Source organism: Somniosus microcephalus, unplaced genomic scaffold (assembly GCF_052327205.1).
Source record: "Somniosus microcephalus isolate GS21.2 unplaced genomic scaffold, FLI_Smic_1.0 unresolved_chr7, whole genome shotgun sequence".
Taxonomy (NCBI): Eukaryota; Metazoa; Chordata; class Chondrichthyes; order Squaliformes; family Somniosidae; genus Somniosus; species Somniosus microcephalus.
The window spans coordinates 1,193,602-1,216,610 of NW_028225185.1; the positions used below are offsets into that span (position 1 = coordinate 1,193,602).

Genomic DNA, 23,009 nt, shown 5'->3' on the forward strand with positions numbered 1-23,009 from the left:
CAGACAGTCTCACTGAGGGCCCCTCACAGAACAGTCTCACTGAGGGCCCCTCACAGACAGTCTCACTGAGGGCCTCTCACAGACAGTCTCACTGCGGGCCCCTCGCTCACAGACAGTCTCACTGCGGGCCCCTCGCTCACAGACAGTCTCACTGCGGGCCCCTCGCTCACAGACAGTCATCACCTGCGGGCCCGTCGCTCACAGACAGTCTCACTGCGGCCCCCTCGCTCACAGACAGTCTCACTGCGGCCCCTCGCTCACAGACAGTCTCACTGCGGGCCCCTCGCTCACAGACAGTCTCACTGCGGGCCCCTCGCTCACAGACAGTCTCACTGCGGCCCCTCGCTCACAGACAGTCTCACTGCGGGCCCTCGCTCACAGACAGTCTCACTGCGGGCCCCTCGCTCACAGACAGTCTCACTGCGGGCCCCTCGCTCACAGACAGTCTCACTGCGGGCCCCTCGCTCACAGACAGTCTCACTGCGGGCCCCTCGCTCACAGACAGTCTCACTGCGGGCCCCTCGCTCACAGACAGTCTCACTGCGGGCCCCTCGCTCACAGACAGTCTCACTGCGGGCCCCTCGCTCACAGTCTCACTGCGGGCCCCTCGCTCACAGACAGTCTCACTGCGGCCCCTCGCTCACAGACAGTCTCACTGCGGGCCTCTCGCTCACAGACAGTCTCACTGCGGGCCCCTCGCTCACAGTCTCACTGCGGCCCCTCGCTCACAGACAGTCTCACTGAGGGCCCCTCACAGACAGTCTCACTGCGGGCCTCTCGCTCACAGTCTCACTGCGGGCCCCTCACAGACAGTCTCACTGCGGCCCCTCGCTCACAGACAGTCTCACTGCGGGCCTCTCGCTCACAGTCTCACTGCGGGCCCCTCGCTCACAGACAGTCTCACTGAGGGCCCCTCACAGACAGTCTCACTGCGGGCCCCTCGCTCACAGACAGTCTCACTGCGGGCCCTCGCTCACAGACAGTCTCACTGCAGCCCCTCGCTCACAGTCTCACTGTGGGCCCCTCGCTCACAGTCTCACTGCGGGCCCCTCGCTCACAGACAGTCTCGCTGCGGGCCCTCGCTCACAGACAGTCTCGCTGCGGGCCCCTCGCTCACAGACAGTCTCGCTGCGGGGCCCCTCGCTCACAGTCCTCACTGTGAGCCCCTCGCTCACAGTCTCACTGCGGCCCCTCGCTCACAGTCTCACTGTGGGCCCCTCGCTCACAGTCTCACTGTGGGCCCCTCGCTCACAGTCTCACTGTGGGCCCCTCGCTCACAGTCTCACTGTGGGCCCCTCGCTCACAGTCTCACTGTGGGCCCCTCGCTCACAGACAGTCTCACTGCGGGCCCCTCGCTCACAGACAGTCTCACTGTGAGCCCCCTCGCTCACAGTCTCACTGCGGGCCCCTCGCTCACAGTCTCACTGCGGGCCCCTCGCTCACAGTCTCACTGCGGGCCCCTCGCTCAACAGTCTCACTGCGGGCCTCTCGCTCACAGACAGTCTCACTGCGGGCCTCTCGCTCACAGACAGTCTCACTGCGGCCCCTCGCTCACAGACAGTCTCACTGCGGCCCCTCGCTCACAGACAGTCTCACTGCGGGCCCCTCGCTCACAGTCTCACTGTGGGCCCCTCGCTCACAGTCTCACTGCGGCCCCTCGCTCACAGTCTCACTGTGGGCCCCTCGCTCACAGTCTCACTGCGGGCCCCTCGCTCACAGTCTCACTGCGGGCCCCTCGCTCACAGTCTCACTGCGGGCCCCTCGCTCACAGTCTCACTGTGGGCCCCTCGCTCACAGCCTCACTGCGGCCCCTCGCTCACAGTCTCACTGCGGGCCCCTCGCTCACAGTCTCGCTGCGGGCCCCTCGCTCACAGACAGTCTCACTGCGGGCCCCTCGCTCACAGTCTCACTGCGGGCCCCTCGCTCACAGTCTCACTGCGGGCCCCTCGCTCACAGACAGTCTCACTGCGGGTCCCTCGCTCACAGCCTCACTGCGGGCCCCTCGCTCACAGTCTCACTGCGGGCCCCTCGCTCACAGACAGTCTCACTGCGGGCCCCTCGCTCACAGTCTCACTGCGGGCCCCTCGCTCACAGACAGTCTCACTGCGGGCCCCTCGCTCACAGACAGTCTCACTGCGGGCCCCTCGCTCACAGACAGTCTCACTGCGGCCCCTCGCTCACAGACAGTCTCACTGCGGCCCCTCGCTCACAGTCTCACTGCGGGCCCCTCGCTCACAGACAGTCTCACTGCGGCCCCTCGCTCACAGACAGTCTCACTGCGGGCCCCTCGCTCACAGACAGTCTCACTGCGGGCCCCTCGCTCACAGACAGTCTCACTGCGGGCCCCTCACAGACAGTCTCACTGCTGGCCCCTCGCTCACAGTCTCACTGCGGGCCCCTCGCTCACAGCCTCACTGCGGCCCCTCGCTCACAGTCTCACTGCGGGCCCCTCGCTCACAGTCTCACTGCGGGCCCCTCGCTCACAGACAGTCTCACTGCGGGCCCCTCGCTCACAGACAGTCTCACTGAGGGCCCCTCACAGACAGTCTCACTGCGGCCCCTCGCTCACAGACAGTCTCACTGCGGGCCCCTCGCTCACAGACAGTCTCACTGCGGGCCCCTCGCTCACAGACAGTCTCACTGCGGGCCCCTCGCTCACAGACAGTCTCACTGCGGCCCCTCGCTCACAGACAGTCTCACTGCGGGCCCGTCGCTCACAGACAGTCTCACTGCGGCCCCTCGCTCACAGACAGTCTCACTGCGGCCCCTCGCTCACAGACAGTCTCACTGCGGGCCCCTCGCTCACAGACAGTCTCACTGCGGGCCCCTCGCTCACAGACAGTCTCACTGCGGCCCCTCGCTCACAGTCTCACTGCGGGCCCCTCACAGACAGTCTCACTGCGGGCCCCTCGCTCACAGACAGTCTCACTGCGGGCCCCTCGCTCACAGACAGTCTCACTGCGGGCCCCTCGCTCACAGACAGTCTCACTGCGGGCCCCTCGCTCACAGACAGTCTCACTGCGGGCCCCTCGCTCACAGACAGTCTCACTGCGGGCCCCTCGCTCACAGTCTCACTGCGGGCCCCTCGCTCACAGACAGTCTCACTGCGGCCCCTCGCTCACAGACAGTCTCACTGCGGGCCCCTCGCTCACAGTCTCACTGCGGGCCCCTCGCTCACAGACAGTCTCACTGAGGGCCCCTCACAGACAGTCTCACTGCGGGCCTCTCGCTCACAGTCTCACTGCGGGCCCCTCACAGACAGTCTCACTGCGGCCCCTCGCTCACAGACAGTCTCACTGCGGGCCTCTCGCTCACAGTCTCACTGCGGGCCCCTCGCTCACAGACAGTCTCACTGAGGGCCCCTCACAGACAGTCTCACTGCGGGCCTCTCGCTCACAGTCTCACTGAGGGCCGCTCACAGACAGTCTCACTGCGGGCCCCTCGCTCACAGTCTCACTGCGGCCCCTCGCTCACAGTCTCACCGCGGGCTCCTCGCTCACAGTCTCGCTGCGGGCCCCCCGCTCACAGACAGTCTCACCGCGGGCCCCTCGCTCACAGACAGTCTCACTGAGGGCCCCTCACAGACAGTCTCACTGCGGGCCCCTCGCTCACAGACAGTCTCACTGCGGGCCCCTCGCTCACAGACAGTCTCACTGCAGCCCCTCGCTCACAGTCTCACTGTGGGCCCCTCGCTCACAGTCTCACTGCGGGCCCCTCGCTCACAGACAGTCTCGCTGCGGGCCCTCGCTCACAGACAGTCTCGCTGCGGGCCCCTCGCTCACAGACAGTCTCGCTGCGGGCCCCTCGCTCACAGTCTCACTGTGAGCCCCTCGCTCACAGTCTCACTGCGGCCCCTCGCTCACAGTCTCACTGTGGGCCCCTCGCTCACAGTCTCACTGTGGGCCCCTCGCTCACAGTCTCACTGTGGGCCCCTCGCTCACAGTCTCACTGTGGGCCCCTCGCTCACAGCCTCACTGCGGCCCCTCGCTCACAGACAGTCTCACTGCGGGCCCCTCGCTCACAGACAGTCTCACTGTGAGCCCCTCGCTCACAGTCTCACTGCGGGCCCCTCGCTCACAGTCTCACTGCGGGCCCCTCGCTCACAGACAGTCTCACTGCGGGCCTCTCGCTCACAGACAGTCTCACTGCGGGCCTCTCGCTCACAGACAGTCTCACTGTGGGCCCCTCGCTCACAGTCTCACTGTGGGCCCCTCGCTCACAGTCTCACTGCGGCCCCTCGCTCACAGTCTCACTGTGGGCCCCTCGCTCACAGTCTCACTGCGGGCCCCTCGCTCACAGTCTCACTGCGGGCCCCTCGCTCACAGTCTCACTGCGGGCCCCTCGCTCACAGTCTCACTGCGGGCCCCTCGCTCACAGTCTCACTGCGGGCCCCTCGCTCACAGTCTCACTGCGGGCCCCTCGCTCACAGCCTCACTGCGGCCCCTCGCTCACAGTCTCACTGCGGGCCCCTCGCTCACAGTCTCGCTGCGGGCCCCTCGCTCACAGACAGTCTCACTGCGGGCCCCTCGCTCACAGTCTCACTGCGGGCCCCTCGCTCACAGTCTCACTGCGGGCCCCTCGCTCACAGACAGTCTCACTGCGGGCCCCTCGCTCACAGTCTCACTGCGGGCCCCTCGCTCACAGTCTCACTGCGGGCCCCTCGCTCACAGACAGTCTCACTGCAGCCCCTCGCTCACAGTCTCACTGTGGGCCCCTCGCTCACAGTCTCACTGCGGGCCCCTCGCTCACAGACAGTCTCGCTGCGGGCCCTCGCTCACAGACAGTCTCGCTGCGGGCCCCTCGCTCACAGACAGTCTCGCTGCGGGCCCCTCGCTCACAGTCTCACTGTGAGCCCCTCGCTCACAGTCTCACTGCGGCCCCTCGCTCACAGTCTCACTGTGGGCCCCTCGCTCACAGTCTCACTGTGGGCCCCTCGCTCACAGTCTCACTGTGGGCCCCTCGCTCACAGTCTCACTGTGGGCCCCTCGCTCACAGCCTCACTGCGGCCCCTCGCTCACAGACAGTCTCACTGCGGGCCCCTCGCTCACAGACAGTCTCACTGTGAGCCCCTCGCTCACAGTCTCACTGCGGGCCCCTCGCTCACAGTCTCACTGCGGGCCCCTCGCTCACAGTCTCACTGCGGGCGCCTCGCTCACAGACAGTCTCACTGCGGGCCTCTCGCTCACAGACAGTCTCACTGCGGGCCTCTCGCTCACAGACAGTCTCACTGCGGCCCCTCGCTCACAGACAGTCTCACTGTGGGCCCCTCGCTCACAGACAGTCTCACTGTGGGCCCCTCGCTCACAGTCTCACTGTGGGCCCCTCGCTCACAGTCTCACTGCGGCCCCTCGCTCACAGTCTCACTGTGGGCCCCTCGCTCACAGTCTCACTGCGGGCCCCTCGCTCACAGTCTCACTGCGGGCCCCTCGCTCACAGTCTCACTGCGGGCCCCTCGCTCACAGTCTCACTGTGGGCCCCTCGCTCACAGCCTCACTGCGGCCCCTCGCTCACAGTCTCACTGCGGGCCCCTCGCTCACAGTCTCGCTGCGGGCCCCTCGCTCACAGACAGTCTCACTGCGGGCCCCTCGCTCACAGTCTCACTGCGGGCCCCTCGCTCACAGTCTCACTGCGGGCCCCTCGCTCACAGACAGTCTCACTGCGGGTCCCTCGCTCACAGCCTCACTGCGGGCCCCTCGCTCACAGTCTCACTGCGGGCCCCTCGCTCACAGACAGTCTCACTGCGGGCCCCTCGCTCACAGTCTCACTGCGGGCCCCTCGCTCACAGACAGTCTCACTGCGGGCCCCTCGCTCACAGACAGTCTCACTGCGGCCCCTCGCTCACAGACAGTCTCACTGCGGGCCCCTCGCTCACAGACAGTCTCACTGCGGGCCCCTCGCTCACAGACAGTCTCACTGCGGGCCCCTCACAGACAGTCTCACTGCTGGCCCCTCGCTCACAGTCTCACTGCGGGCCCCTCGCTCACAGCCTCACTGCGGCCCCTCGCTCACAGTCTCACTGCGGGCCCCTCGCTCACAGTCTCACTGCGGGCCCCTCGCTCACAGACAGTCTCACTGAGGGCCCCTCACAGACAGTCTCACTGCGGCCCCTCGCTCACAGACAGTCTCACTGCGGGCCCCTCGCTCACAGACAGTCTCACTGCGGGCCCCTCGCTCACAGACAGTCTCACTGCGGGCCCCTCGCTCACAGACAGTCTCACTGCGGCCCCTCGCTCACAGACAGTCTCACTGCGGGCCCGTCGCTCACAGACAGTCTCACTGCGGCCCCTCGCTCACAGACAGTCTCACTGCGGCCCCTCGCTCACAGACAGTCTCACTGCGGGCCCCTCGCTCACAGACAGTCTCACTGCGGGCCCCTCGCTCACAGACAGTCTCACTGCGGCCCCTCGCTCACAGTCTCACTGCGGGCCCCTCACAGACAGTCTCACTGCGGGCCCCTCGCTCACAGACAGTCTCACTGCGGGCCCCTCGCTCACAGACAGTCTCACTGCGGGCCCCTCGCTCACAGACAGTCTCACTGCGGGCCCCTCGCTCACAGACAGTCTCACTGCGGGCCCCTCGCTCACAGACAGTCTCACTGCGGGCCCCTCGCTCACAGTCTCACTGCGGGCCCCTCGCTCACAGACAGTCTCACTGCGGCCCCTCGCTCACAGACAGTCTCACTGCGGGCCTCTCGCTCACAGACAGTCTCACTGCGGGCCCCTCGCTCACAGTCTCACTGCGGGCCCCTCGCTCACAGACAGTCTCACTGAGGGCCCCTCACAGACAGTCTCACTGCGGGCCTCTCGCTCACAGTCTCACTGCGGGCCCCTCACAGACAGTCTCACTGCGGCCCCTCGCTCACAGACAGTCTCACTGCGGGCCTCTCGCTCACAGTCTCACTGCGGGCCCCTCGCTCACAGACAGTCTCACTGAGGGCCCCTCACAGACAGTCTCACTGCGGGCCCCTCGCTCACAGACAGTCTCACTGCGGGCCCCTCGCTCACAGACAGTCTCACTGCAGCCCCTCGCTCACAGTCTCACTGTGGGCCCCTCGCTCACAGTCTCACTGCGGGCCCCTCGCTCACAGACAGTCTCGCTGCGGGCCCTCGCTCACAGACAGTCTCGCTGCGGGCCCCTCGCTCACAGACAGTCTCGCTGCGGGCCCCTCGCTCACAGTCTCACTGTGAGCCCCTCGCTCACAGTCTCACTGCGGCCCCTCGCTCACAGTCTCACTGTGGGCCCCTCGCTCACAGTCTCACTGTGGGCCCCTCGCTCACAGTCTCACTGTGGGCCCCTCGCTCACAGTCTCACTGTGGGCCCCTCGCTCACAGTCTCACTGTGGGCCCCTCGCTCACAGACAGTCTCACTGCGGGCCCCTCGCTCACAGACAGTCTCACTGTGAGCCCCTCGCTCACAGTCTCACTGCGGGCCCCTCGCTCACAGTCTCACTGCGGGCCCCTCGCTCACAGTCTCACTGCGGGCCCCTCGCTCACAGACAGTCTCACTGCGGGCCTCTCGCTCACAGACAGTCTCACTGCGGGCCTCTCGCTCACAGACAGTCTCACTGCGGCCCCTCGCTCACAGACAGTCTCACTGCGGCCCCTCGCTCACAGACAGTCTCACTGCGGGCCCCTCGCTCACAGTCTCACTGTGGGCCCCTCGCTCACAGTCTCACTGCGGCCCCTCGCTCACAGTCTCACTGTGGGCCCCTCGCTCACAGTCTCACTGCGGGCCCCTCGCTCACAGTCTCACTGCGGGCCCCTCGCTCACAGTCTCACTGCGGGCCCCTCGCTCACAGTCTCACTGTGGGCCCCTCGCTCACAGCCTCACTGCGGCCCCTCGCTCACAGTCTCACTGCGGGCCCCTCGCTCACAGTCTCGCTGCGGGCCCCTCGCTCACAGACAGTCTCACTGCGGGCCCCTCGCTCACAGTCTCACTGCGGGCCCCTCGCTCACAGTCTCACTGCGGGCCCCTCGCTCACAGACAGTCTCACTGCGGGTCCCTCGCTCACAGCCTCACTGCGGGCCCCTCGCTCACAGTCTCACTGCGGGCCCCTCGCTCACAGACAGTCTCACTGCGGGCCCCTCGCTCACAGTCTCACTGCGGGCCCCTCGCTCACAGACAGTCTCACTGCGGGCCCCTCGCTCACAGACAGTCTCACTGCGGGCCCCTCGCTCACAGACAGTCTCACTGCGGCCCCTCGCTCACAGACAGTCTCACTGCGGCCCCTCGCTCACAGTCTCACTGCGGGCCCCTCGCTCACAGACAGTCTCACTGCGGCCCCTCGCTCACAGACAGTCTCACTGCGGGCCCCTCGCTCACAGACAGTCTCACTGCGGGCCCCTCGCTCACAGACAGTCTCACTGCGGGCCCCTCACAGACAGTCTCACTGCTGGCCCCTCGCTCACAGTCTCACTGCGGGCCCCTCGCTCACAGCCTCACTGCGGCCCCTCGCTCACAGTCTCACTGCGGGCCCCTCGCTCACAGTCTCACTGCGGGCCCCTCGCTCACAGACAGTCTCACTGCGGGCCCCTCGCTCACAGACAGTCTCACTGAGGGCCCCTCACAGACAGTCTCACTGCGGCCCCTCGCTCACAGACAGTCTCACTGCGGGCCCCTCGCTCACAGACAGTCTCACTGCGGGCCCCTCGCTCACAGACAGTCTCACTGCGGGCCCCTCGCTCACAGACAGTCTCACTGCGGCCCCTCGCTCACAGACAGTCTCACTGCGGGCCCGTCGCTCACAGACAGTCTCACTGCGGCCCCTCGCTCACAGACAGTCTCACTGCGGCCCCTCGCTCACAGACAGTCTCACTGCGGGCCCCTCGCTCACAGACAGTCTCACTGCGGGCCCCTCGCTCACAGACAGTCTCACTGCGGCCCCTCGCTCACAGTCTCACTGCGGGCCCCTCACAGACAGTCTCACTGCGGGCCCCTCGCTCACAGACAGTCTCACTGCGGGCCCCTCGCTCACAGACAGTCTCACTGCGGGCCCCTCGCTCACAGACAGTCTCACTGCGGGCCCCTCGCTCACAGACAGTCTCACTGCGGGCCCCTCGCTCACAGACAGTCTCACTGCGGGCCCCTCGCTCACAGTCTCACTGCGGGCCCCTCGCTCACAGACAGTCTCACTGCGGCCCCTCGCTCACAGACAGTCTCACTGCGGGCCCCTCGCTCACAGTCTCACTGCGGGCCCCTCGCTCACAGACAGTCTCACTGAGGGCCCCTCACAGACAGTCTCACTGCGGGCCTCTCGCTCACAGTCTCACTGCGGGCCCCTCACAGACAGTCTCACTGCGGCCCCTCGCTCACAGTCTCACTGCGGGCCTCTCGCTCACAGTCTCACTGCGGGCCCCTCGCTCACAGACAGTCTCACTGAGGGCCCCTCACAGACAGTCTCACTGCGGGCCTCTCGCTCACAGTCTCACTGAGGGCCGCTCACAGACAGTCTCACTGCGGGCCCCTCGCTCACAGTCTCACTGCGGCCCCTCGCTCACAGTCTCACCGCGGGCTCCTCGCTCACAGTCTCGCTGCGGGCCCCCCGCTCACAGACAGTCTCACCGCGGGCCCCTCGCTCACAGACAGTCTCACTGAGGGCCTCTCGCTCACAGACAGTCTCACTGCGGGCCCCTCGCTCACAGACAGTCTCACTGCGGGCCCCTCGCTCACAGTCTCACTGCGGGCCCCTCGCTCACAGACAGTCTCACTGCGGCCCCTCGCTCACAGTCTCACTGCGGCCCCTCGCTCACAGACAGTCTCACTGCGGGCCCCTCGCTCACAGACAGTCTCACTGCGGGCCCCTCGCTCACAGACAGTCTCACTGCGGCCCCTCGCTCACAGACAGTCTCACTGTGGGCCCCTCGCTCATAGACAGTCTCACTGCGGCCCCTCGCTCACAGACAGTCTCACTGCGGGCCCCTCGCTCACAGACAGTCTCACTGCGGGCCCCTCGCTCACAGTCTCACTGCGGGCCCCTCGCTCACAGTCTCACTGCGGGCCTCTCGCTCACAGACAGTCTCACTGCGGGCCCCTCGCTCACAGTCTCACTGCGGGCCTCTCGCTCGCAGACAGTCTCACTGCGGGCCCCTCGCTCACAGACAGTCTCACTGCGGGCCCCTCGCTCACAGTCTCACTGCAGGCCCCTCGCTCACAGTCTCACTGCGGGCCCCTCGCTCACAGTCTCACTGAGGGCCCCTCGCTCACAGTCTCACTGCGGGCCCCTCGCTCACAGACAGTCTCACTGCGGGCCCCTCGCTCACAGTCTCACTGCGGGCCCCTCGCTCACAGTCTCACTGCGGGCCCCTCGCTCACAGACAGTCTCACTGCGGGCCCCTCGCTCACAGACAGTCTCACTGCGGGCCCCTCGCTCACAGTCTCACTGCGGGCCCCTCGCTCACAGACAGTCTCACTGCGGGCCCCTCGCTCACAGTCTCACTGCGGGCCCCTCGCTCACAGACAGACTCACTGCGGGCCCCTCGCTCACAGACAGTCTCACTGAGGGCCCCTCACAGACAGTCTCACTGCGGCCCCTCGCTCACAGACAGTCTCACTGCGGGCCCCTCGCTCACAGACAGTCTCACTGCGGGCCCCTCGCTCACAGACAGTCTCACTGCGGGCCCCTCGCTCACAGACAGTCTCACTGCGGCCCCTCGCTCACAGACAGTCTCACTGCGGGCCCCTCGCTCACAGACAGTCTCACTGCGGCCCCTCGCTCACAGACAGTCTCACTGCGGCCCCTCGCTCACAGACAGTCTCACTGCGGGCCCCTCGCTCACAGTCTCACTGCGGGCCCCTCACAGACAGTCTCACTGCGGGCCCCTCGCTCACAGACAGTCTCACTGCGGGCCCCTCGCTCACAGACAGTCTCACTGCGGGCCCCTCGCTCACAGACAGTCTCACTGCGGGCCCCTCGCTCACAGACAGTCTCACTGCGGGCCCCTCGCTCACAGTCTCACTGCGGGCCCCTCGCTCACAGACAGTCTCACTGCGGCCCCTCGCTCACAGACAGTCTCACTGCGGGCCTCTCGCTCACAGACAGTCTCACTGCGGGCCCCTCGCTCACAGTCTCACTGCGGGCCCCTCGCTCACAGACAGTCTCACTGAGGGCCCCTCACAGACAGTCTCACTGCGGGCCTCTCGCTCACAGTCTCACTGCGGGCCCCTCACAGACAGTCTCACTGCGGCCCCTCGCTCACAGACAGTCTCACTGCGGGCCTCTCGCTCACAGTCTCACAGCGGGCCCCTCGCTCACAGACAGTCTCACTGAGGGCCCCTCACAGACAGTCTCACTGCGGGCCTCTCGCTCACAGTCTCACTGAGGGCCGCTCACAGACAGTCTCACTGCGGGCCCCTCGCTCACAGTCTCACTGCGGCCCCTCGCTCACAGTCTCACCGCGGGCTCCTCGCTCACAGTCTCGCTGCGGGCCCCCCGCTCACAGAGTCTCACCGCGGGCCCCTCGCTCACAGACAGTCTCACTGAGGGCCTCTCGCTCACAGACAGTCTCACTGCGGGCCCCTCGCTCACAGACAGTCTCACTGCGGGCCCCTCGCTCACAGTCTCACTGCGGGCCCCTCGCTCACAGACAGTCTCACTGCGGCCCCTCGCTCACAGTCTCACTGCGGCCCCTCGCTCACAGACAGTCTCACTGCGGGCCCCTCGCTCACAGACAGTCTCACTGCGGGCCCCTCGCTCACAGACAGTCTCACTGCGGCCCCTCGCTCACAGACAGTCTCACTGTGGGCCCCTCGCTCATAGACAGTCTCACTGCGGCCCCTCGCTCACAGACAGTCTCACTGCGGGCCCCTCGCTCACAGACAGTCTCACTGCGGGCCCCTCGCTCACAGTCTCACTGCGGGCCCCTCGCTCACAGTCTCACTGCGGGCCCCTCGCTCACAGTCTCACTGCGGGCCTCTCGCTCGCAGACAGTCTCACTGCGGGCCCCTCGCTCACAGACAGTCTCACTGCGGGCCCCTCGCCCGCAGACAGTCTCACTGCGGGCCTCTCGCTCACAGTCTCACTGCGGCCCCTCGCTCACAGACAGTCTCACTGAGGGCCCCTCACAGACAGTCTCACTGCGGGCCCCTCGCTCACAGACAGTCTCACTGCGGGCCCCTCGCTCACAGACAGTCTCACTGCAGCCCCTCGCTCACAGTCTCACTGCGGGCCTCTCGCTCACAGTCTCACTGCGGGCCCCTCACAGACAGTCTCACTGCGGCCCCTCGCTCACAGACAGTCTCACTGCGGGCCTCTCGCTCACAGTCTCACTGCGGGCCCCTCGCTCACAGACAGTCTCACTGAGGGCCCCTCACAGACAGTCTCACTGCGGGCCTCTCGCTCACAGTCTCACTGAGGGCCGCTCACAGACAGTCTCACTGCGGGCCCCTCGCTCACAGTCTCACTGCGGCCCCTCGCTCACAGTCTCACCGCGGGCTCCTCGCTCACAGTCTCGCTGCGGGCCCCCCGCTCACAGACAGTCTCACCGCGGGCCCCTCGCTCACAGACAGTCTCACTGAGGGCCTCTCGCTCACAGACAGTCTCACTGCGGGCCCCTCGCTCACAGTCTCACTGCGGGCCCCTCGCTCACAGACAGTCTCACTGCGGCCCCTCGCTCACAGTCTCACTGCGGCCCCTCGCTCACAGACAGTCTCACTGCGGGCCCCTCGCTCACAGACAGTCTCACTGCGGGCCCCTCGCTCACAGTCTCACTGCGGGCCCCTCGCTCACAGACAGTCTCACTGCGGCCCCTCGCTCACAGTCTCACTGCGGCCCCTCGCTCACAGACAGTCTCACTGCGGGCCCCTCGCTCACAGACAGTCTCACTGCGGGCCCCTCGCTCACAGTCTCACTGCGGGCCCCTCGCTCACAGTCTCACTGCGGGCCTCTCGCTCACAGACAGTCTCACTGCGGGCCCCTCGCTCACAGTCTCACTGCGGGCCTCTCGCTCGCAGACAGTCTCACTGCGGGCCCCTCGCTCACAGACAGTCTCACTGCGGGCCCCTCGCTCATAGACAGTCTCGCTGCGGGCCCCTCGCCCGCAGACAGTCTCACTGCGGGCCTCTCGCTCACAGTCTCACTGCGGCCCCTCGCTCACAGACAGTCTCACTGAGGGCCCCTCACAGACAGTCTCACTGCGGGCCCCTCGCTCACAGACAGTCTCACTGCGGGCCCCTCGCTCACAGACAGTCTCACTGCAGCCCCTCGCTCACAGTCTCACTGTGGGCCCCTCGCTCACAGTCTCGCTGCGGGCCCTCGCTCACAGACAGTCTCGCTGCGGGCCCCTCGCTCACAGACAGTCTCGCTGCGGGCCCCTCGCTCACAGTCTCACTGTGAGCCCCTCGCTCACAGTCTCACTGCGGCCCCTCGCTCACAGTCTCACTGTGGGCCCCTCGCTCACAGTCTCACTGTGGGCCCCTCGCTCACAGTCTCACTGTGGGCCCCTCGCTCACAGTCTCACTGTGGGCCCCTCGCTCACAGCCTCACTGCGGCCCCTCGCTCACAGACAGTCTCACTGCGGGCCCCTCGCTCACAGACAGTCTCACTGTGAGCCCCTCGCTCACAGTCTCACTGCGGGCCCCTCGCTCACAGTCTCACTGCGGGCCCCTCGCTCACAGACAGTCTCACTGCGGGCCTCTCGCTCACAGACAGTCTCACTGCGGGCCTCTCGCTCACAGACAGTCTCACTGCGGCCCCTCGCTCACAGTCTCACTGTGGGCCCCTCGCTCACAGTCTCACTGCGGCCCCTCGCTCACAGTCTCACTGTGGGCCCCTCGCTCACAGTCTCACTGCGGGCCCCTCGCTCACAGTCTCACTGCGGGCCCCTCGCTCACAGTCTCACTGCGGGCCCCTCGCTCACAGTCTCACTGTGGGCCCCTCGCTCACAGCCTCACTGCGGCCCCTCGCTCACAGTCTCACTGCGGGCCCCTCGCTCACAGTCTCGCTGCGGGCCCCTCGCTCACAGACAGTCTCACTGCGGGCCCCTCGCTCACAGTCTCACTGCGGGCCCCTCGCTCACAGTCTCACTGCGGGCCCCTCGCTCACAGACAGTCTCACTGCGGGTCCCTCGCTCACAGCCTCACTGCGGGCCCCTCGCTCACAGTCTCACTGCGGGCCCCTCGCTCACAGACAGTCTCACTGCGGGCCCCTCGCTCACAGTCTCACTGCGGGCCCCTCGCTCACAGACAGTCTCACTGCGGGCCCCTCGCTCACAGTCTCACTGCGGGCCCCTCGCTCACAGACAGTCTCACTGCGGCCCCTCGCTCACAGACAGTCTCACTGCGGCCCCTCGCTCACAGTCTCACTGCGGGCCCCTCGCTCACAGACAGTCTCACTGCGGCCCCTCGCTCACAGACAGTCTCACTGCGGGCCCCTCGCTCACAGACAGTCTCACTGCGGGCCCCTCGCTCACAGACAGTCTCACTGCGGGCCCCTCACAGACAGTCTCACTGCTGGCCCCTCGCTCACAGTCTCACTGCGGGCCCCTCGCTCACAGCCTCACTGCGGCCCCTCGCTCACAGTCTCACTGCGGGCCCCTCGCTCACAGTCTCACTGCGGGCCCCTCGCTCACAGACAGTCTCACTGCGGGCCCCTCGCTCACAGACAGCCTCACTGCGGCCCCTCGCTCACAGACAGTCTCACTGCGGGCCCCTCGCTCACAGACAGTCTCACTGCGGGCCCCTCGCTCACAGTCTCACTGCGGCCCCTCGCTCACAGTCTCACTGCGGGCCCCTCACAGACAGTCTCACTGCGGGCCCCTCGCTCACAGACAGTCTCACTGCGGGCCCCTCGCTCACAGACAGTCTCACTGCGGGCCCCTCGCTCACAGACAGTCTCACTGCGGGCCCCTCGCTCACAGTCTCACTGCGGGCCCCTCGCTCACAGTCTCACTGCGGGCCCCTCGCTCACAGCCTCACTGCGGGCCCCTCGCTCACAGACAGTCTCACTGCGGGCCTCTCGCTCACAGTCTCACTGCGGGCCCCTCACAGACAGTCTCACTGCGGCCCCTCGCTCACAGACAGTCTCACTGCGGGCCTCTCGCTCACAGTCTCACTGCGGGCCCCTCGCTCACAGACAGTCTCACTGAGGGCCCCTCACAGACAGTCTCACTGCGGGCCTCTCGCTCACAGTCTCACTGAGGGCCGCTCACAGACAGTCTCACTGCGGGCCCCTCGCTCACAGTCTCACTGCGGCCCCTCGCTCACAGTCTCACCGCGGGCTCCTCGCTCACAGTCTCACCGCGGGCCCCTCGCTCACAGACAGTCTCACTGCGGGCCCCTCGCTCACAGTCTCACTGCGGGCCCCTCGCTCACAGACAGTCTCACTGCGGCCCCTCGCTCACAGTCTCACTGCGGCCCCTCGCTCACAGACAGTCTCACTGCGGGCCCCTCGCTCACAGACAGTCTCACTGTGGGCCCCTCGCTCACAGACAGTCTCACTGCGGCCCCTCGCTCACAGACAGTCTCACTGTGGGCCCCTCGCTCATAGACAGTCTCACTGCGGCCCCTCGCTCACAGACAGTCTCACTGCGGGCCCCTCGCTCACAGACAGTCTCACTGCGGGCCCCTCGCTCACAGTCTCACTGCGGGCCCCTCGCTCACAGTCTCACTGCGGGCCTCTCGCTCACAGACAGTCTCACTGCGGGCCCCTCGCTCACAGTCTCACTGCGGGCCTCTCGCTCGCAGACAGTCTCACTGCGGGCCCCTCGCTCACAGACAGTCTCACTGCGGGCCCCTCGCTCATAGACAGTCTCGCTGCGGGCCCCTCGCCCGCAGACAGTCTCACTGCGGGCCTCTCGCTCACAGTCTCACTGCGGCCCCTCGCTCACAGACAGTCTCACTGAGGGCCCCTCACAGACAGTCTCACTGCGGGCCCCTCGCTCACAGACAGTCTCACTGCGGGCCCCTCGCTCACAGACAGTCTCACTGCAGCCCCTCGCTCACAGTCTCACTGCGGGCCTCTCGCTCACAGTCTCACTGCGGGCCCCTCACAGACAGTCTCACTGCGGCCCCTCGCTCACAGACAGTCTCACTGCGGGCCCCTCACAGACAGTCTCACTGCGGGCCCCTCGCTCACAGACAGTCTCACTGAGGGCCCCTCACAGACAGTCTCACTGCGGGCCTCTCGCTCACAGTCTCACTGAGGGCCGCTCACAGACAGTCTCACTGCGGGCCCCTCGCTCACAGTCTCACTGCGGCCCCTCGCTCACAGTCTCACCGCGGGCTCCTCGCTCACAGTCTCGCTGCGGGCCCCCCGCTCACAGACAGTCTCACCGCGGGCCCCTCGCTCACAGACAGTCTCACTGAGGGCCTCTCGCTCACAGACAGTCTCACTGCGGGCCCCTCGCTCACAGTCTCACTGCGGGCCCCTCGCTCACAGACAGTCTCACTGCGGCCCCTCGCTCACAGTCTCACTGCGGCCCCTCGCTCACAGACAGTCTCACTGCGGGCCCCTCGCTCACAGACAGTCTCACTGCGGGCCCCTCGCTCACAGTCTCACATGCGGGCCCCTCGCTCACAGTCTCACTGCGGGCCTCTCGCTCACAGACAGTCTCACTGCGGGCCCCTCGCTCACAGTCTCACTGCGGGCCTCTCGCTCGCAGACAGTCTCACTGCGGGCCCCTCGCTCACAGACAGTCTCACTGCGGACCCCTCGCTCATAGACAGTCTCGCTGCGGGCCCCTCGCCCGCAGACAGTCTCACTGCGGGCCTCTCGCTCACAGTCTCACTGCGGCCCCTCGCTCACAGACAGTCTCACTGAGGGCCCCTCACAGACAGTCTCACTGCGGGCCCCTCGCTCACAGACAGTCTCACTGCGGGCCCCTCGCTCACAGACAGTCTCACTGCAGCCCCTCGCTCACAGTCTCACTGTGGGCCCCTCGCTCACAGTCTCACTGCGGGCCCCTCGCTCACAGACAGTCTCGCTGCGGGCCCTCGCTCACAGACAGTCTCGCTGCGGGCCCCTCGCTCACAGACAGTCTCGCTGCGGGCCCCTCGCTCACAGTCTCACTGTGAGCCCCTCGCTCACAGTCTCACTGCGGCCCCTCGCTCACAGTCTCACTGTGGGCCCCTCGCTCACAGTCTCACTGTGGGCCCCTCGCTCACAGTCTCACTGTGGGCCCCTCGCTCACAGTCTCACTGTGGGCCCCTCGCTCACAGCCTCACTGCGGCCCCTCGCTCACAGACAGTCTCACTGCGGGCCCCTCGCTCACAGACAGTCTCACTGTGAGCCCCTCGCTCACAGTCTCACTGCGGGCCCCTCGCTCACAGTCTCACTGCGGGCCCCTCGCTCACAGACAGTCTCACTGCGGGCCTCTCGCTCACAGACAGTCTCACTGCGGCCCCTCGCTCACAGACAGTCTCACTGTGGGCCCCTCGCTCACAGTCTCACTGTGGGCCCCTCGCTCACAGTCTCACTGCGGCCCCTCGCTCACAGTCTCACTGTGGGCCCCTCGCTCACAGTCTCACTGCGGGCCCCTCGCTCACAGTCTCACTGCGGGCCCCTCGCTCACAGTCTCACTGCGGGCCCCTCGCTCACAGTCTCACTGCGGGCCCCTCGCTCACAGTCTCACTGTGGGCCCCTCGCTCACAGCCTCACTGCGGCCCCTCGCTCACAGTCTCACTGCGGGCCCCTCGCTCACAGTCTCGCTGCGGGCCCCTCGCTCACAGACAGTCTCACTGCGGGCCCCTCGCTCACAGTCTCACTGCGGGCCCCTCGCTCACAGTCTCACTGCGGGCCCCTCGCTCACAGACAGTCTCACTGCGGGTCCCTCGCTCACAGCCTCACTGCGGGCCCCTCGCTCACAGTCTCACTGCGGGCCCCTCGCTCACAGACAGTCTCACTGCGGGCCCCTCGCTCACAGTCTCACTGCGGGCCCCTCGCTCACAGACAGTCTCACTGCGGGCCCCTCGCTCACAGACAGTCTCACTGCGGGCCCCTCGCTCACAGACAGTCTCACTGCGGCCCCTCGCTCACAGACAGTCTCACTGCGGCCCCTCGCTCACAGTCTCACTGCGGGCCCCTCGCTCACAGTCTCACTGCGGGCCCCTCGCTCACAGTCTCACTGCGGGCCCCTCGCTCACAGACAGTCTCACTGCGGGCCCCTCGCTCACAGACAGCCTCACTGCGGCCCCTCGCTCACAGACAGTCTCACTGCGGGCCCCTCGCTCACAGACAGTCTCACTGCGGGCCCCTCGCTCACAGTCTCACTGCGGCCCCTCGCTCACAGTCTCACTGCGGGCCCCTCACAGACAGTCTCACTGCGGGCCCCTCGCTCACAGACAGTCTCACTGCGGGCCCCTCGCTCACAGACAGTCTCACTGCGGGCCCCTCGCTCACAGTCTCACTGCGGGCCCCTCGCTCACAGTCTCACTGCGGGCCCCTCGCTCACAGCCTCACTGCGGGCCCCTCGCTCACAGACAGTCTCACTGCGGGCCTCTCGCTCACAGTCTCACTGCGGGCCCCTCACAGACAGTCTCACTGCGGCCCCTCGCTCACAGACAGTCTCACTGCGGGCCTCTCGCTCACAGTCTCACTGCGGGCCCCTCGCTCACAGACAGTCTCACTGAGGGCCCCTCACAGACAGTCTCACTGCGGGCCTCTCGCTCACAGTCTCACTGAGGGCCGCTCACAGACAGTCTCACTGCGGGCCCCTCGCTCACAGTCTCACTGCGGCCCCTCGCTCACAGTCTCACCGCGGGCTCCTCGCTCACAGTCTCGCTGCGGGCCCCCCGCTCACAGACAGTCTCACCGCGGGCCCCTCGCTCACAGACAGTCTCACTGAGGGCCTCTCGCTCACAGACAGTCTCACTGCGGGCCCCTCGCTCACAGTCTCACTGCGGGCCCCTCGCTCACAGACAGTCTCACTGCGGCCCCTCGCTCACAGTCTCACTGCGGCCCCTCGCTCACAGACAGTCTCACTGCGGGCCCCTCGCTCACAGACAGTCTCACTGCGGGCCCCTCGCTCACAGACAGTCTCACTGCGGCCCCTCGCTCACAGACAGTCTCACTGTGGGCCCCTCGCTCACAGACAGTCTCACTGCGGCCCCTCGCTCACAGACAGTCTCACTGCGGGCCCCTCGCTCACAGACAGTCTCACTGCGGGCCCCTCGCTCACAGTCTCACTGCGGGCCCCTCGCTCACAGTCTCACTGCGGGCCTCTCGCTCACAGACAGTCTCACTGCGGGCCCCTCGCTCACAGACAGTCTCACTGCGGGCCCCTCGCTCATAGACAGTCTCGCTGCGGGCCCCTCGCCCGCAGACAGTCTCACTGCGGGCCTCTCGCTCACAGTCTCACTGCGGCCCCTCGCTCACAGACAGTCTCACTGAGGGCCCCTCACAGACAGTCTCACTGCGGGCCCCTCGCTCACAGACAGTCTCACTGCGGGCCCCTCGCTCACAGACAGTCTCACTGCAGCCCCTCGCTCACAGTCTCACTGCGGGCCTCTCGCTCACAGTCTCACTGCGGGCCCCTCACAGACAGTCTCACTGCGGCCCCTCGCTCACAGACAGTCTCACTGCGGGCCTCTCGCTCACAGTCTCACTGCGGGCCCCTCGCTCACAGACAGTCTCACTGAGGGCCCCTCACAGACAGTCTCACTGCGGGCCTCTCGCTCACAGTCTCACTGAGGGCCGCTCACAGACAGTCTCACTGCGGGCCCCTCGCTCACAGTCTCACTGCGGCCCCTCGCTCACAGTCTCACCGCGGGCTCCTCGCTCACAGTCTCGCTGCGGGCCCCCCGCTCACAGACAGTCTCACCGCGGGCCCCTCGCTCACAGACAGTCTCACTGAGGGCCTCTCGCTCACAGACAGTCTCACTGCGGGCCCCTCGCTCACAGTCTCACTGCGGGCCCCTCGCTCACAGACAGTCTCACTGCGGCCCCTCGCTCACAGTCTCACTGCGGCCCCTCGCTCACAGACAGTCTCACTGCGGGCCCCTCGCTCACAGACAGTCTCACTGCGGGCCCCTCGCTCACAGTCTCACTGCGGGCCTCTCGCTCACAGACAGTCTCACTGCGGGCCCCTCGCTCACAGTCTCACTGCGGGCCTCTCGCTCGCAGACAGTCTCACTGCGGGCCCCTCGCTCACAGACAGTCTCACTGCGGGCCCCTCGCTCATAGACAGTCTCGCTGCGGGCCCCTCGCCCGCAGACAGTCTCACTGCGGGCCTCTCGCTCACAGTCTCACTGCGGCCCCTCGCTCACAGACAGTCTCACTGAGGGCCCCTCACAGACAGTCTCACTGCGGGCCCCTCGCTCACAGACAGTCTCACTGCGGGCCCCTCGCTCACAGACAGTCTCACTGCAGCCCCTCGCTCACAGTCTCACTGTGGGCCCCTCGCTCACAGTCTCACTGCGGGCCCCTCGCTCACAGACAGTCTCGCTGCGGGCCCTCGCTCACAGACAGTCTCGCTGCGGGCCCCTCGCTCACAGACAGTCTCGCTGCGGGCCCCTCGCTCACAGTCTCACTGTGAGCCCCTCGCTCACAGTCTCACTGCGGCCCCTCGCTCACAGTCTCACTGTGGGCCCCTCGCTCACAGTCTCACTGTGGGCCCCTCGCTCACAGTCTCACTGTGGGCCCCTCGCTCACAGTCTCACTGTGGGCCCCTCGCTCACAGCCTCACTGCGGCCCCTCGCTCACAGACAGTCTCACTGTGAGCCCCTCGCTCACAGTCTCACTGCGGGCCCCTCGCTCACAGTCTCACTGCGGGCCCCTCGCTCACAGACAGTCTCACTGCGGGCCTCTCGCTCACAGACAGTCTCACTGCGGGCCTCTCGCTCACAGACAGTCTCACTGCGGCCCCTCGCTCACAGACAGTCTCACTGTGGGCCCCTCGCTCACAGTCTCACTGTGGGCCCCTCGCTCACAGTCTCACTGCGGCCCCTCGCTCACAGTCTCACTGTGGGCCCCTCGCTCACAGTCTCACTGCGGGCCCCTCGCTCACAGTCTCACTGCGGGCCCCTCGCTCACAGTCTCACTGCGGGCCCCTCGCTCACAGTCTCACTGCGGGCCCGTCGCTCACAGCCTCACTGCGGCCCCTCGCTCACAGTCTCACTGCGGGCCCCTCGCTCACAGTCTCGCTGCGGGCCCCTCGCTCACAGACAGTCTCACTGCGGGCCCCTCGCTCACAGTCTCACTGCGGGCCCCTCGCTCACAGTCTCACTGCGGGCCCCTCGCTCACAGACAGTCTCACTGCGGGTCCCTCGCTCACAGCCTCACTGCGGGCCACTCGCTCACAGTCTCACTGCGGGCCCCTCGCTCACAGACAGTCTCACTGCGGGCCCCTCGCTCACAGTCTCACTGCGGGCCCCTCGCTCACAGACAGTCTCACTGCGGGCCCCTCGCTCACAGACAGTCTCACTGCGGGCCCCTCGCTCACAGACAGTCTCACTGCGGCCCCTCGCTCACAGACAGTCTCACTGCGGCCCCTCGCTCACAGTCTCACTGCGGGCCCCTCGCTCACAGACAGTCTCACTGCGGCCCCTCGCTCACAGACAGTCTCACTGCGGGCCCCTCGCTCACAGACAGTCTCACTGCGGGCCCCTCACAGACAGTCTCACTGCTGGCCCCTCGCTCACAGTCTCACTGCGGGCCCCTCGCTCACAGCCTCACTGCGGCCCCTCGCTCACAGTCTCACTGCGGGCCCCTCGCTCACAGTCTCACTGCGGGCCCCTCGCTCACAGACAGTCTCACTGCGGGCCCCTCGCTCACAGACAGCCTCACTGCGGCCCCTCGCTCACAGACAGTCTCACTGCGGGCCCCTCGCTCACAGACAGTCTCACTGCGGGCCCCTCGCTCACAGACAGTCTCACTGCGGGCCCCTCGCTCACAGTCTCACTGCGGCCCCTCGCTCACAGTCTCACTGCGGGCCCCTCACAGACAGTCTCACTGCGGGCCCCTCGCTCACAGACAGTCTCACTGCGGGCCCCTCGCTCACAGACAGTCTCACTGCGGGCCCCTCGCTCACAGTCTCACTGCGGGCCCCTCGCTCACAGTCTCACAGCGGGCCCCTCGCTCACAGCCTCACTGCGGGCCCCTCGCTCACAGTCTCACTGCGGGCCCCTCGCTCACAGTCTCACTGCGGGCCCCTCGCTCACAGACAGTCTCACTGCGGCCCCTCGCTCACAGACAGTCTCACTGCGGGCCCCTCGCTCACAGTCTCACTGCGGGCCCCTCGCTCACAGACAGTCTCACTGAGGGCCCCTCACAGACAGTCTCACTGCGGGCCTCTCGCTCACAGACAGTCTCACTGCGGGCCCCTCGCTCACAGTCTCACTGCGGGCCCCTCACAGACAGTCTCACTGCGGGCCCCTCGCTCACAGACAGTCTCACTGAGGGCCCCTCGCTCACAGACAGTCTCACTGAGGGCCCCTCGCTCACAGACAGTCTCACTGCGGGCCCCTCGCTCACAGTCTCACTGCGGCCCCTCGCTCACAGTCTCACCGCGGGCCCCTCACTCACAGACAGTCTCACTGCGGGCCCCTCACTCACAGACAGTCTCACTGCGGGCCCCTCGCTCACAGTCTCACTGCGGGCCCCTCGCTCACAGACAGTCTCACTGCGGGCCCCTCGCTCACAGACAGTCTCCCTGAGGGCCCCTCACAGACAGTCTCACTGTGGGCCCCTCGCTCACCGTCTCACTGCGGGCCCCTCGCTCACAGACAGTCTCACTGCGGGCCCCTCGCTCACAGTCTCACTGCGGGCCCCTCGTTCACAGACAGTCTCACTGCGGGCCCCTCGCTCACAGTCTCACTGCGGGCCCCTCGCTCACAGTCTCACTGCGGGCCCCTCGCTCACAGACAGTCTCACTGCGGGCCCCTCGCTCACAGACAGTCTCACTGCGGGCCCCTCGCCCACAGACAGTCTCACTGCGGGCCCCTCGCTCATAGACAGTCTCGCTGCGGGCCCCTCGCCCGCAGACAGTCTCACTGCGGGCCTCTCGCTCACAGACAGTCTCACTGCGGGCCCCTCGCCCACAGACAGTCTCGCTGCGGGCCCCTCGCCCGCAGACAGTCTC

At 66.8% G+C, this 23,009-nt stretch overlaps 1 protein-coding gene across 1 annotated transcript in view; it reads left to right on the plus strand.

Annotated features, from left to right (window-relative positions):
* The window catches only part of LOC147086343 (thrombospondin-3-like), a 145,581-nt gene that overhangs the window by 91,104 nt on the left and 31,468 nt on the right, over positions 1-23,009 (plus strand). The window lies entirely within an intron of this gene.